Source organism: Filicampus tigris, chromosome 11, assembly GCF_054856515.1.
Source record: "Filicampus tigris isolate MCC_2025a chromosome 11, RoL_Ftig_1.0, whole genome shotgun sequence".
NCBI lineage: Eukaryota > Metazoa > Chordata > Actinopteri > Syngnathiformes > Syngnathidae > Filicampus > Filicampus tigris.
Window position 1 is genome coordinate 15,141,172 of NC_141227.1, and position 14,483 is coordinate 15,155,654.

Consider the following 14,483-nt stretch of genomic DNA (forward strand, 5'->3'; position numbering starts at 1 on the left):
AAATATGTTCGAGGGAGGTATTGTGTTGAAATCTTCGCAACACGAAGTTTAAAGCAAAAGTAGAGCTGCACAATAGAGACACTGCCCAAGTGAATAAACAAATGGCAGGTAAATTAGTATTAAGAATGGTACATGTTCATCTAAAGAGTATATACATGTGTTTAAAATCTGTACAATGTGAATTTAAGACACATCATGATGTATATTTGTGAAACTGTGTTATGAATCTTAACTTTTTGACCCCTGTCATTTTACGACATTGGATGAACGTGTTACAGCATTAAAAAGTCAATGTAGTCATGGAAGGTGCTTGTATTTGAATGAGAGTATCAAAGTTTCATGAAAAACGTAGCCTTTTGATATTCTGACAGTGTGTATCCATCAATTAAGAAACACTTGGTGCAGTTTGGAGAAATTAAAGTTCAAGGCATATTCCTGACACCGTGCGTATACTGTATCTGCCTAACTGATAGGCAGGTGAGGACAGACATTGAGCTTAAATTTGAAATTTTGACCTCTTCTGTCATTTTAAATCATGGATGAATGCATTACTGCCTTAAATTTACCGGGAGTCATTTCCCCTTCATTTAGTCTTGCAGGAGTATTACTTTTAAATGCACATTTCTCAAACTCTGTGAATATTTGCATGGATGAGACAAGATGAACGAGACAATGCTTTTTTGACTATTTGGTTGATTCTGTCATTTTGAACATAGTTTTCCCAACAGAGTTCCTAGCAGAGGGTTTGTGTGCAATAAGACATGAGGTGAGCACATTTTAGGCACTGTTGAATATTTGCGCGATTGACAAATGAACGTGGACCGGCATTGGGTTTAAGTATGGGATTTTTGTGTATGCCATTTTAAATCATAGATCAGGATTTACCAACCAAAGTATTATCTCTGTCCACTTGGAGTCACCATCCTCAAATTCTGCACTGTAATATCTGTGATGTTGAACGTGTGTGCCTTGAAAAGACAGGCCTTGCCTGTCGAGTTATGTGGACGTGAGCGAATGAGGATGCACAGTTGACTGGCTGTTAGCTGGCTAAAGTGTTAGCCACTGTGTGTGTCAAGTAACAGCGTAAATTGAGGCAAGTTAGCTAAGAATGTGCTTGTGTATACTGTATTTTGTTAACGTTTAGTAAATAAGGCAATTGAAAGTGCACCAGTGGCTATCCCTCATGACCCGAACCACCTATAATGTAGTACATTTCGGTCCTACTAGCTATATTAAATTAGCCAACAATGTTTACATTACCGTACACATGCAGTTGTGCAATTAAAGCCAATTGCACTTTACCTTATTTTTTTTTTCTATTATCTCAAACTTTGGGCATTCTCTATCTTTTATACACTCTTTCCTCCTGGCTAACAGTTATCGCTACAAGAGTGTGCGATAAAAGTCAGTGTGGAAAAATAATCACTGCAAAATCCTGCGATATAGGAAAAAATCCACAACATAATGTAAGTCCGTATTAAGCAAAAAGTAAAAAGTGTTCATCTACACTTTATGAAGAACTGATCATGTAGTGATTTCTCATAATTCACACTATTTCGACACAATATTGAGACTATTTGGTTATATCTCTGCCGGTGCTGCATCATGTTGGTGACCCCTGCAATAGATGAATGTCTTACTGCTTGATTCAATTTTTTTCCCCAATGTAGTTTTGCAGGGATGTTGCGTTTCAATGCATGCAACATGAAGTTTATGGCACTTTTCTGACACTGTGTGAATATTTGCATGAATGACAGATGAACGAGGCGAAGCCTTCATGACTTTTTGGTTCATTGTAACATTTTAAACGACAGGCGAAAGCAACGGTGCCTTAAATAAGATCTTTTTATTGGATTTCTTGCAGGGGTCTCCGTGTGCAACATAAAGTTTAAGGCTCAAGTGATGCACATTTCAGACACTATTTGCACGGATGAAACATGAAAGCGGACTAGCATTAAGATGGAAGTTTGGGCTTTGAAGGCTTGAATGTGTGATTACCTTAACACTGCGTTTGACATATTTGTCTTTTCACAGTGCAGCCATTCACTCGCAGGAACTTAATTATAATATTTTTTCATTTTTTTAAAACGTTAGGGTAAAAAAGGGTCTGAAAATGTCTGGCAGTGAATGAGTTAACCGAGTGTTTTTTTTGTTTTTTTTTCAATGAAGACTTGCAGGAGTATTTTGTCTTAATGCATAGTTAGTTTAATGCTCATTTTGGATTTGTGTACATTTGCATGAATGACAGATACATCACAATCAGAATTGTGTTACAGTTAGGACCAATTTGGTCATCCGGAAACACAAAATAACACTTCTGTACCTTAGATAAGCTCTTTTCTAATAGACTTCTTGCAGCACGTTGGTGTTTAAATGTGTGCCACGAACTTCAAAGCACACGTTCTGTATTGATCAACACTGTGAATATTTGCAAGGGAAGGAGGACCAGAATCAAGCAGATATTAGGATTTTTGGGGCTCTTTCTGCAAATTTAACCCCCAAATGAATGAGGTTTTGATTTAAATAATTTCTTAATGGAGTTCTTACAAGGGGATGTGTGCAACATAGTTTAAACTACCTTTTTGTGATGAATTGTATTTGGATTTTTGGGTCATGAACTACAACATAAATAAATCACTCCCCGTGGATTTGTTGCAGGGCTATTTTTGTATTTAAATTTGTTCAACATAAATAAAAGTCTGAAGCACACATAGATTGCTGCACGTTTCAGTCACGTGTTCATGTAAACAAGTGTTTGAAATGGGGTCAACTTCATTGGTTGACCATGCTGTTTGAGCCTATTGTAAAGTAATTGCGTTATGATTAATAACTGTTATGATTGTGTTGCTGCTTTATCGGCCCTAATGCACTCGTCTGCGGTGAGGCTGTCAGATTTGTTGACTAAAGCCATAATTTCAAGTTCGTGCTGTGGTAGAAAAACGTAATGAACGTATGAAAGAGTCATTTAATTGGTTAATTGTAACAAAGCGGATAATTTTTCCTCAGCCAACAACCTGAGCAGCGAGAGAAGCTTTAACTTGAACACTCAGATTTGTTCTTTGGCTATTTTTGCTCCGGCTCACTAAAACTGCTGCAACCGCAAGAACCCGTCACTTTGGGACAAGCGTCCAGTCTACTGCGTGTCTGTGGAAGTGTGATACCACTTTATGGCTTTTTCTCTGCTCTTGTCTGCCTGTAACAAGGGCTGCCCATGCACCCATATTAGTACACACACTAACACACACACATTCCCTAAATATCATTCATTCAGACACATAGTAATGAAGTGCCACAGGGGTCAAACAATTGTGTTGTTTTCTATCTTCACAAGCAGCCATCGGTTCAATCTTCGGAAAAGGACATTTATTTCCCTCATTGCACTCAATCTTCTGCTCTTATAGGAGGAGTTAAACCAACTCCATTTTTTAGAATGTAGCCAAGGAGTCATACTCTTTTGTTTGTATATCTACTTATTGATTTCACCTCATCAGTTATTGGTATTGGAGAGCGATTACACCTGAACCATACGCAGGCTGTGGTGTCACAGTGTCTAAGATGCGAAGTAGAATAGAAAAGTGCAAATAGCCAATAGTGGCCGTCCCTCTGCTATAGCAGTCCCCAACCACTGAGTTGTGGGCAGCACCACAATACCTTGCTTCCATCTCCAACATTCTGGGCTCTATTATCCATCTATCTAAAAGCAGGTCTAAGTTGAGGCGCAGGGGTTGTAATGGCATTTTGGTGGATTTGATCGAAGTGCAGGCAGATAGATTTTGCACTCTGCTATGTATGGTGGTGGCATCGTATTTCATTCAGAAATAACGGTGTGCATCAAAATCTCTGAATCGTTGTAAAAATCAGTTAATTGAAAGCATTATTATTATCACCATGTTTATTATATTTTTAAAAGCACCCTCACACCACAGCACAACAATGTGTGTGTGTACCAATACCAAAAGAAAGAAAACTCCACCCGTTGTTAGACCCTTTTGATAATCGATTAATCGTAACAGTAAATATTCCCAGCTTTGATCAAAACTTTTTGCTCATTTTTTGAAATGTTGAGGACCAAACCAAACAATTGAATTGTAGTTAATGCATGTGTGTGCATTTTCTACACAGTTCATTTGATATAATGTCCTGTTTTTGAACAAAGGGATGGGAATTAGAGCACTTAAAAAAAAAAGATTGAATAAACGATTAATCAACAAAATAAGAGATTAAACAATTATTAAAACAATCTATACATTGAAAAAATGCCTTATTTGAAACTGGTCTGCGGTGCAAAACAGGTTGGGGACTGCTGCTGTAAAATACATCATGCCCAAGTAGTTGTCAGGTCACCCACTGAAGACAAATAAACGCCTCCCACAAATAGATGTCCTATTTCCCATTAGGAAAATAGGTGGTCAATTCACTAGAATGTCTCCATACACACATACCAATTCCAAGGCCACTCTCAAGCTGCTTTACACAGCCATTTTCATCACCTCACTTTCCAGGACTATCCTCTAATTTGCACTCAAATTCTTCACAGGTGGACTAGTGGTGGCCATGCCTGGATCACAGTTTTGTGTGTTGTTACAGTCCTTTCCACTTTCTAAAAGTTTGAATATTGTTGTCTTATGATCATTAGGCTGTTATTGTTTTGCTCTTTTTGGCTCTGCCCCCTCTGAAACCTCGTTCTGTCTGACCGCATTTCCAATGAATGTACATGCCAATACAAACTGAAACAGAGGCAGAAGAGTAAACGCTGCGGTTGCAGAGCAAAACTGTTTTGGCATGATAAGGTATACAGATCCAATAGTCTGGAATACTAAGCGGCTGAACAGGGTAGATAAAAATGAAATAAATAAATAAATAGATTTTAAAAATGAACACAGGTAGTAACTGCAATCATGGTTATTAGACGCTATTTTCACGGTCAACTGCTGAACCTATTTGAACTCTGTTTCTCACCAAAGAACAGCTCCTGAACCTTAATACCTGAAGCATAGCATCATGATAAATCTTGGCAGCTATCCCCACGCAAATTCCTGTTGTCACAAACGAAAACAACACATTATGAAGATGATTTTTTTTGTTATTGTTTTTGTCCTTGTCCTGCTACATCCATCCATCCATCATCTATAGCGCTTCTCCTCACAAGGGTCGCGGGCGTAATGGAGCCCATCCCAGCTGTCTTCGGGCACCCTGAATTGGTTGCCTGCCAATCGCAGGGCACACAGAGACAAACATCCGCACTCACAATCACACCTAAGGGCAATTTAGAGTGTCCAATCAATTTACCATGCATGTTTTTGGAATGTGGGAGGAAACCGGAGTACCCGAAGAAAACCCACACAGGCACGGGGAGAACATGCAAACTCCACACAGTGAGGCCGTAGCCGGGATCGAACCCACGACCTCTGAACTGTGAGGCTGACGTGCTAAGCAGTCAACCACCGTGCCGCCCTGTCCTGCTACAATGTAGATAAATCATCTTGGAGTCGGACTGTTTTGTATTTTTCCACTTTAGTAATCCAAGGCAGAGAAAGCAATAAGATAAGTCGTATGGGAACATTAATAAGAATCACTGTATCAAATAAATAAAACCAGTTTATTAGCACGTGCATAATGCAGAAGAGCTCTGAGCCACTCAGAAGTAGCCCATTTCGCTGTGCCACTGTCTGTCTCTCACGAGGTGGTGAAGTGCAAGTGGGGGAGAATCTGATTAACCAACTGGCATAATTTACTCAACCCTGAAGGGATTAGCGGGGAAGCCGTGCTCTTGAAAAGTGCTAGCTTTCCTTCTGTGAACTCAAATAAAACATTCAAATGAACACCCAAAAAGACAAACAGTCTAAGGGTTCAGGATGGGAAAGGCAACCAGAATTACAATTACTATTACTACTCGTGGTCCATACGCTAAAGTAACCATTTTAAAACACAATCATTATGAAAGCCATAAATGAGGTTTTGAAACTGGAATTTTTTTTTGGGATACTTTATGTTTTAATCCTAATTGATTGTGTACTTTAGAATGTGATGTGTAGGTGTGTGTTTTTGACTCTTGCGAGTCATACCGCTCCATAGCAACAGGCAGCATATCATCTTCAAATATCCTTCTCTCTCACACACACGCAATCTCCTGCACGCGCACACACGCGCACACACAGGAACCGTATGCTGTGACCTTTCTGTTGACTGTGTGCATGCCAGCCTTTGCACGAGTGTATCTGGCTCAGCGCTTATGTGTGTGTGTGTGTGTGTTGCGTGTGTGCGCATCAGCGTGTGGCCCATTTGACCTTTCTCAGTCCATGTTCATTAATAACGGCATAATAAGTAATACGGAGCTGCCTGCTGCGGTTGTGTACACGCTGGAGATATTGAGAGTGCCAAGTAGATCTTGCCATGCGTCCCTTTCTCAGGCAAAGCAGATATCATCATAATTGTGTTGCACTGGTAATGATTAGTTTACTCAAATAATAGCGTATCATGATTCATGTATCGCTCAGCGGGAACCAGTCGCAACTTTAATATATATCTGGATGCGCGTGTCATGTTATGTTAATATCAGCGTTGGGCTAATAACTGCTTGTATATTTCATATCCGGGGCCTGATAGACAGAGCTCTTTAGAAATCAATTTTCTTTCCCCGTGTCACCGTGCTCGGAAACTGGCCGTCTGCCAGGTGGGCAGGAAGAGTGAGGGGGATATTTGTGGGTGCATTAAGGCAATGAGGAATAACAAATAACAAAATAGATGATCAAATTTGCCCCAGCCACGTGAGTGACATGCTACTTTAAAATGTCACGGACGACCCGGACGCAGCCGGAAGGGACGACACTTTGACATTTTGGTCACGGCTCACAGCGCTTTAGGGAGCGGCGCCAAGAAGACGGCGGGAAATGCTCCAAAAAAGGAAGCGGCAATCATGTGCAAGATTTGTCTAAGGATGAGCAGGATAGGCTTGTACCTGAGCACAACTGTTCAGCAGAACCCCAAAGGTAGAAATATAAATAATCTTTGGTTATAGACACTTAAGAGGTTTGGAAGATGTGTGGAAAATAAACTTTTATACAGTATTTCCTGCCAGGAGCAAAGAAATTGCAAGTAATTGACCCCCCAGTGCCATTCCAAACTCATAACTCAATTTACTTAAATGTCAAATACGTTCTCCCCATTGAAATGAATTCAAATGCCATTATTCCATTCCAGCCCCCAAGAAACCATCATCATATTTCAATGTATTTTTAATTAAAAAAAGAAAAAAAAGAAAATGAATACAAGACAAAGTTAAGAAATAAGCTGGTTTGAAATTGAGTAAGTGTAATTACTGTACAGTCTGTAGTATTTGTCCCTTCGATATGTGCCTTTAAGGGGCTTGGCCTAGTGAGTGACGTCAGGGGCAGGAGTCAGGTTAGCTTGAATTATTTCAGTGTGATCATCTAAGCAAGGTTTGCGGCCTTCAGCAGCTCCATTTAAGTCTTTTCATTTTGGATAGGTGTGTTTAACTGTATCATTCAATAAAATTATGCAAAGGTATTATGGTAGCTTAACTTGACCGTCAGTGTATCTGACACTGTTCGTACCTCAAACACTGGCTCCCAACACAACACAAAGCAAAAAAAAAAAAGAAAAAAAGTACAAACATGAGCAAAATTGTTCATACTCATGTTGTTAATTTAAAGCAGCACATGATTTTAAAACTACATACACAGATTTGTACTGTTTTAGTTTATGAGGCAAATTATCGCGTGTCTCCAAGAGCAGACATCACACATACAGTTGGCTATTTATAGATGCAAGGTGCTGCAAGGTCATGCCCTATTTAATACACTCCTCAGTGTGAGTGTGATGCTCTGGTCTCAGCGTGCTCTTACAGCTCACACTTATCAATAGCACATGGCCCTCTGAGTGTGTCAGGTCACAATTTGCATGAACGCAGCAGAGTATGATATTTACATCAAGTGCATTTGCAAAAAGGATATGCTTAGGAATGTGGAATACAAACACAGTCAATTGTCCATTATGCCTGTTATTACGATATATATCTATCACTACGTTGAATAACATGAAAATATTTAATAAATTTCAATTTAAAAAAAATTAAACTCAAACATTAAACAGATTCAATTCACACAGTTACAGTTTTGATGGTTCATATTTACAGCAAATAAAAACCTCCAATCTATAAGATAATAATACATATAATATGAATAATAGTAAGACATTAGAATATTACATAAAGAATCAAATGAGTGGAAATCCATCCATAGAAATTTGGATTTCTTATTTCTTAAAGTAGGTGATTAGTAAATCCTGTAGTTTTACTGTTTGAATTGAACTACTGAAACCTTTAGCTCAACTATACAAGAAGAACCAGGAATTTGAAAATTGAACTTGGAATTTTTTTTATATATTTGTACAAATGCTTGTGTAAGGTTTCGTTTTTATCATTATTGAAGTGCAGTTGGAGGCAAGTAATTGTTACAGTGCTAACTTTTTTCCTCACATTTACATACTGTAGGATAGACAGAGAATATTGAAGATTTTTGCCGTGATACATCTGTTCAGGCTTGCACTTGATGCACAGCTGTAAGACCCGACCGATGCACGTTTTGGTAACAGAGCTTCTTTCCACATATCTCAGTGAGAGTTTCACACTTTCAAAACTCCTGCAGGTACAACAACTTATATTTGCAGCCATATACACTTACGTTATTGAAACATGTGATTGGCAGAACAAGGACAAATGTGGCCGTGTCTCCGGACCACAATGTTTCTCACTATCTGTCATTCCTATGGTTACAGATTCTATTTATAATTCTGTACACTTATATAGTGCTACTTTAAAGCTGAAGCACCAAACTTGAAGTGGGAGGCCGTCAAATAAATTATGCTGTGTTCGCTTTGCGGCTTTGCAACCCTTTGTGTCACCTCACAAAGAGCCTGTGTCTCTTTCCTAATTGGGTGATGCAATAATTGAGGCTTGAGGGATAGCGAGAGAAGAAGTATTCCAAAATGTCATTTGCCTGACTTTAAATGTTTCCAACATTTATTCATTTTCAATCAATCCATTGTTTTATTATCTGACTGAAGCCTCAACTCAAAGGAAACACTTTTCACTACCTTTGAAAAGATTGCTCACCAGTGACTTTTGTGTAGGTTTTGGAGATTATATTCACGAAAATATTGAATTATGACTTCACTCGCTGCCTATGAAAAATAAATATGTTGTGGTATTACACAGAGATTGTCAGGAATGCCCAAAAACCAAAGCCTTTTGAAAAAAAATAATGCTTTTATTGCTTTTTTTTTTTTCAAATCACCTTTGTTCTGTTTGCACCCTTGGAGTTTCACAAACGATACAGATGTGATATTGAATGTGGGTGCAAAAACCATAAGTACTTTATAAGTGCCCCAAAGCTCCTTAAGAGTTTGCCTGGAAAGTTCCACCAAACACTATAAAAGGGAGCAATCACTCGCTAATAGAATATGGAGACCCCAGCAGTTTTGTTGCCATCCAGTATATCCGCTCCCATATGTTACAGCCACATAACAGCTCTATGTTGTCTACCCCCCATTAAGTCAGCGTGCCTAAGAATCTGTTACTAAACACACAGGGAAGCAGAGATGGGATCGGTTTAACTGGCAAACTTTTTTTCCCCCATGAGAATAGTCCTGATTCACCCTCTAATGAGTCCATATTGTGGCCCCAAGCAGACAATCTGCCATTAATACCACTAAGGACCCCCTGTGAATTTTTTTGTCAAGGATTGTGAGGTGAGGATGTACAAATGGAGGTGATAAAAAGACATTTTCTTTGAGCGACTTCAACCAGCTGGGATTCTGCGTTTAGCCTTTTACAACTGGGAAGAAGATGTTCCTGTGGACGTTTTGGGACTAATGACTCAACTAGAAAGGTTTATACAAAGCCTAGAAGATGCTTTGGGGAAACTGCTCGTAGGACTGTGAATGCACCTGCTTAAAATGACACTGCAATTCATTACATTTTCAAAAATATATTTTTTCACAATGTTTACAACTCCCATCTCCATGCCAGTGTTGATATTTATGAACAATACTTAGTATGTCAGAATTCGTTTTGGATCAATTTGAATAGAAAAACACTGGAAATAGTCCCAAATGTCAGTAGACAAAGTATTACACTTTGGGAAGACTTCATAATCCAGTTCAAAGCTCTCCTTTGACTGCTCTGTTCATTTCACAAGGCACTCTGACATATTGATGGTACTCCAAAACTAAAATTGAGCATTTTAGTCTCTTGACATACTTTAACAAGTGTCGTTTGTTCCTTTTTCCCTCCTTAGGATACATTATAGATTATGAGTGCATACTGGATGTGCCATATCTAAACATTAACGCAAATCAACCCACTTGTATGATTTTATTCCCTCGCCCAATAAGTATCAATAGGATAATCTATAAGGAACGGGAATGCAACAGGTCGATCAACATAGCTTCTTTTTTTTTTTTTTTTTTAAATCAATTATGCATGGATGAAGTTTAGCTTCTTATAGCTGTCATTTTAGATTTCTTTGGATAGCAAACTGGATGAGACTGACTCAGTGTATGGTATAGGTGAATGGGGCTGAGCCCTGCCATGCGTGAATAGCCCAAAACTGTAAGTGTTATGCCTGCCCTAAGAGTTTGTAATTGTCTATAATCGGTCAATAATTGTTTCAGCCATTGCACTTTGATCCTTCTGACATGAAATTAGCCAAGTGACCATACACTTCGTACATTGGTTGTAGGGGTGGGAATGATAAGTTTGTTTGATGCAGCGTTCAGCATATTTAAAAAGATTCTGAATCGATTCATAGGTGTTACTAATCGATATTTAAACAAAAAAAAACTAAAAGTGCGCAAGCGATTACGTGTGTTTGTGTGTCAGGCGCCTGTGCTAAACTAAGCTAATATGTGACAAGATGGCGGAACAAGCAAAACCTCATACAAGCGGAGCCAAGTCAAAGTGTTAAATATAAATCCTTGCTCTTCCTTGAGTTTTTTGTTTTAAAAAAGGTACCAGTGATTTACATGGACTATAAAATGTAAGCCAATGTAGTGATGCATCGGAATCGGAATCGAATCGAATCATAAGCCTCTGAATCGGAATTTCATCGTCTAGTGAGCCTCAGAATCAGAATCGGATCGAATCGTGAGGTATCCATAGATTCCCACCCCTAATTGGTTGTCTTGGCCTAGAAATTATTTTTAAAGAATGCATGTTAACGCGTGATAATGAAGTCGGCAGCAGCTTTAGAAGTGTGGCTGGAGCTCTTGTATCAGTTCTGTGCATGACTGTTTAATTATATTATTTCAATGCAGCATCGCCTGGAGTACATACACTCATAACTGTATCAGTAGCAACCTGTGTTCAAATAGTATTGTTTATTGTTTCTTTATTTCTCAGGTGCTATTGTGTTGTTGTATTGGATTGTCTGGGCTCAAGCAGGCGTGCAGTAGTAAAGCTGCGGATAATCTAAAAGATGAACGCCAGAATGAAGACATTTATTTTACTACATCGCTGATGGCTCACAAGAGCTCCATTTTAGCTCACATAAAGAATCTTGGAGGTTTACATCACCGGACCAACTGATTGTTGTAAATATCCCTTTTGCCCACACTGATTGCAAGGGATGATTCCCCGTAATCTTTGTTGCTCAATGATGGATTCACGTTCAAGGAAACGAGGGGCTCTTTAAAATTCCTTCCTCCGCACCTCGGCAAGACCGGAATGTTTTTCGCTTTCCAGATTGTGAAGACGAACGAACTCTTTAAATGCAAATAAGCAGACACGCATCCGCATTGCAAATATCATGAATAATTTGAGAAGTTATCAGTCGGCGGGAAGAGCGCTTCAATTCAAGGATCACTGTAATCCACTGCCGTAATAGTAAGATGCATGATACAGTAGCTCTTCTTTCTCGAGAGTAGACAAGTCGAGCCTGCGCTGTCCCTCATGAATAATCACTGCACTCGAGGCCATGCAAGCACCACGGGAAGGGCAAGCAGAGGGAGGAGGTGCACACAGGCAGACTGAATGTGCAACCACTGCACGCTGGTAACAACAGTGAACAGCAAAAGTTTCCACACAAGTGTTGTTATCTGCCACTTGCCAGGAAACGTGCTAGTTTTAGGAGATGTTAATTGGAGTGCCAATTTTAGCAACACAGCTCACAGAAGTCATAGGCTGCATTCTAGCAAACTTTAAATTGGAAAATATGGACTTATTATTTATTTTTAACATTAGAGCACAGTGGAGGGGTGGTTAGCATGTTTGCCTCACCGTTACGAGGATTATGGTTGGAATCCCAGCTCCAGCCTTCATGTAAGGAGTTTGCATGTACTTCCCACTTCCTCCTACATTCCAAAAATCAGCATGCTGGGTTCATTGAAGACTCCAAATAGTCCATAGGTGTGAATACGAGCCTGATAGGTGTGTGTCTGTATTTGCCCCGGGATTGACTGTTGACCAGTCCATTGTGTAATCCATCCCACCTGACCTGTGTCAGGTCTGATAGGCTGCACGTCACCCGTGACTGAATGTTACAGAAAATTCATGGATTAAATATTAGCATTTAATTGCACTGAAATTGGCTGTGAATATATTACTAATGTACAAGTCTCTGTATTGCTACCAGAATGGATCACAGTCAACTGATCTATTGACGAATAATGATCACATTGTGACGATCAGTCAGGTTATTTTTTTGGGGCGTGGGGGTTGAAGCCAGGCTTCGTGGTTGCCCAAATTCCAATTTCTCTGCAGTTATTTATGACATACAATAAAAAGGCTAATATGTAACTCATTCACTGACAGACATTTTCAGACCCTCTTTCACTCTAACCTTTGAAAAAATTTGGACAATTTTTAAATAAATTCCTGGGATTGAATGGCTGGACTGTGAAAGGACAAATTCATTGACACTGAATGAGTTAAATACCAGAACGTTTGTGTTTCGCATTTAATCTTAAAATAAACTGTAGTAAAACTCAAATCATTCATATGTGTGGCGGGTATTTGTATCAGAAATACCGCACATTTAAAAATACTGTGTGACTGCGCACACATTTCCACTCCTAAAGGTCCTTTTCGTAAACGAGAAGTTCTACAGTTAAGAGTGGCCTTATAGATCAGTTGATTTAGTTTCCTTAAACCATCAGATAGCCTGGCCTAAAGCTTAGTTTTATTCTTGATGCGTCCGCGAGGTCCGCATGACTCCACGCGGCGAAATTACATCACCTCCTCGGCACGGCGACCGCAATGCCCACATTTTCCCGCGCTTATGAACATTTGTAACCTATGCGGACGGGCCACGCGGAAAAACATGGCGGACAAGCAAAAGCTGTTGTAAACACCACTGTTTTCTTCTTTCCGATTCTTGAAATAAAAGTTGGAAATGCACAGGAATCCTAATATTCTATCTGTGTCAGCTATTTCGGCTTCTACATTGTATTCCTATTTTGCAGAGTTCTGTTTATACCCGGCTGTATTTGCATTAGTTTGCTGTATTTAGCACAAAGGGACTCGCTGCAGTGCAAATGCGATGAATTAGCTTTTGGATCCCTTTGAAGACTTTCCTTTTTTTATTACCAGACTCAGCCTGGAACCTTTGATTGCTTCTGTGCAAAAGGGAGGCTTGTTCATCTATGTGCACACGTATTTCGAGGGGTAGCAAGAAACTGAGCTGCTTGTGATGTCAACCTTCAAAGTGGCACTGCCGAATGCTTTCGCAATGTTTGAGGTTTCATACTATCAAGCTCGTTGGTCTCGTGAGTGAGTCATTAAACAGGTCATTGGCTTACAGGCTGGGGTCAATATTTCATATTCTGGCTGCATAATTTGACATTTCCATTAAAAAAAATGCACTGTGGTTCAAACAAAGGAGCTACTCCAGAAAATGTGAAGGAAAGTCAACAGGATGTTGCAGTAAAGTTCACAGAAGCTTTTTCTTTGATAGACTTGGCAGAAAGTATTGCAATCACCTGCTTTGTTCCTTCTGCTGAGCCGTCCCGCCCGCCATGAAATTCTGAAAAGAAATAAAACCCCAGGGCAACTGCTACAAAAAGACCACGGATTAGGATTAGAGTTAGGATTTAGGGTTTAGGGTAATGGATAGGTATTGCTATGTGTTAGGGTTTAAGGTGAGGGTTGTGTTTATGGTTAGAGGGTTAGGTTGTATGCTTAAGATTTTACTTGCCAATTATTGGGCACACATTAATGCAAAGGGCAAAGTTTGATACACACTTGTGATATAATCATTCTCAAATTGCCTTTAAATATATGTTGTAGGGCGGCACGGTGGTCGACTGCTTAGCACGTCCGCCTCACAGTTCAGAGGTCGTGGGTTCGATCCCAGCTCCGGCCTCCCTGTGTGCAGTTTGCATGTTCTCCCCGTGCCTGCGTGGGTTTTCTCCGGGTACTCCGGTTTCCTCCCACATTCCAAAAACATGCATGGTAAGTTGATTGGACT

General features: G+C 39.6%; 1 protein-coding gene across 1 annotated transcript in view; it reads left to right on the top strand.

Annotated features, from left to right (window-relative positions):
• Window positions 1-14,483, top strand: part of LOC147139903 (zinc finger matrin-type protein 4) — a 61,706-nt gene that overhangs the window by 486 nt on the left and 46,737 nt on the right. The gene's annotated exons all lie outside the window — the stretch shown is intronic.